Source organism: Arachis ipaensis, chromosome B6 (genome assembly GCF_059453495.1).
Source record: "Arachis ipaensis isolate K30076 ecotype BB chromosome B6, ASM5945349v1, whole genome shotgun sequence".
In the NCBI taxonomy this organism is placed as follows: Eukaryota; Viridiplantae; Streptophyta; class Magnoliopsida; order Fabales; family Fabaceae; genus Arachis; species Arachis ipaensis.
In genome coordinates this window covers 128,459,359-128,460,320 of record NC_142441.1, presented here as the reverse complement: position 1 = coordinate 128,460,320, position 962 = coordinate 128,459,359, and the positions used below count along the sequence as shown (strand labels likewise).

At 42.1% G+C, this 962-nt stretch overlaps 1 non-coding gene across 1 annotated transcript; it reads right to left on the bottom strand.

The window, feature by feature from the left end:
- Window positions 1-289: 289 nt before the first annotated feature.
- On the bottom strand, window positions 290-393 carry LOC148562699 (small nucleolar RNA R71). The gene has a single exon (XR_015887643.1). It is a non-coding gene; the product is annotated as a small nucleolar RNA R71 (small nucleolar RNA).
- Between the last annotated feature and the right edge of the window lie 569 nt (window positions 394-962).

Below are 962 nucleotides of genomic sequence, written 5' to 3'. Positions count from 1 at the left end.
CAACTTTGAGTTGAAGCCACAATTGGTCACCTTGATGCAGCAAAACTGCTAGTATCATGGACTTCCTCATGAAGATCCAAATCAGTTCATATCTGATTTTCTGCAGATATGTGATACTGTGAAGACAAATGGAGTGAACCCAGAGGTGTACAAACTCATACTTTTTCCATTTGCTCTGAGGGATAAAGCAAAGCTATGGCTAGATTCCCAACCAAAGGAGAGTCTGAATACGTGGAAAAAGGTTGTCACGGAATTTCTCACTAAATTTTTCCCACCAAGGAAGCTGACTAAGCTTAGGTTGGAGGTTCAGACTTTCAAGCAAAAGGAGGGTGAAACTCTTTATGAAGCTTGGGAGAGATACAAGCTACTGACTAGGCAATGCCCTCCTGACATGTTCTCCAAGTGGACCCAACTGGATATCTTTTATGAAGGCTTAGGAGAGATGTCAAAGATGAGCTTAGATACCTCTGCAGGCGGTTCATTGCACAAGAAGAAGACACCAGAGGAGACTATTGAGCTGATTGAATTGGTTGCAAGCAACCAATATTTATACTCATCTAACAGGAATCCTGTGAACTCTGAGACCGCTCAGAAGAGAGGCGTGTTGGAAGTAGAAGCTGTTAATGCTCTTCTTGCTCAGAACAAGCTTATGTCTCAGCAGATAAATCTACTTACTCAACATATGGGTGGCATGCAAGTCTCAGCTATCAACACTCAAAATCCACCCCAAGAGACCTCCTATGACATGACAGGTAACTTTATGCAAAATGATAATTATGATTATGCTCAACCCTCTTCTGAACAGGTGAATTACATGGGGAGTGGTCCCAGAAATCCCAACAATGATCCATATTCTAAGACATACAATCAGGGATGGAGGAATCACCCAAATTTTGGGTGGAGAGATCAACCTCAGAGATCTCAGAACTTCAATAATAGTTCTCAGGGTGGTTTTCAACAGA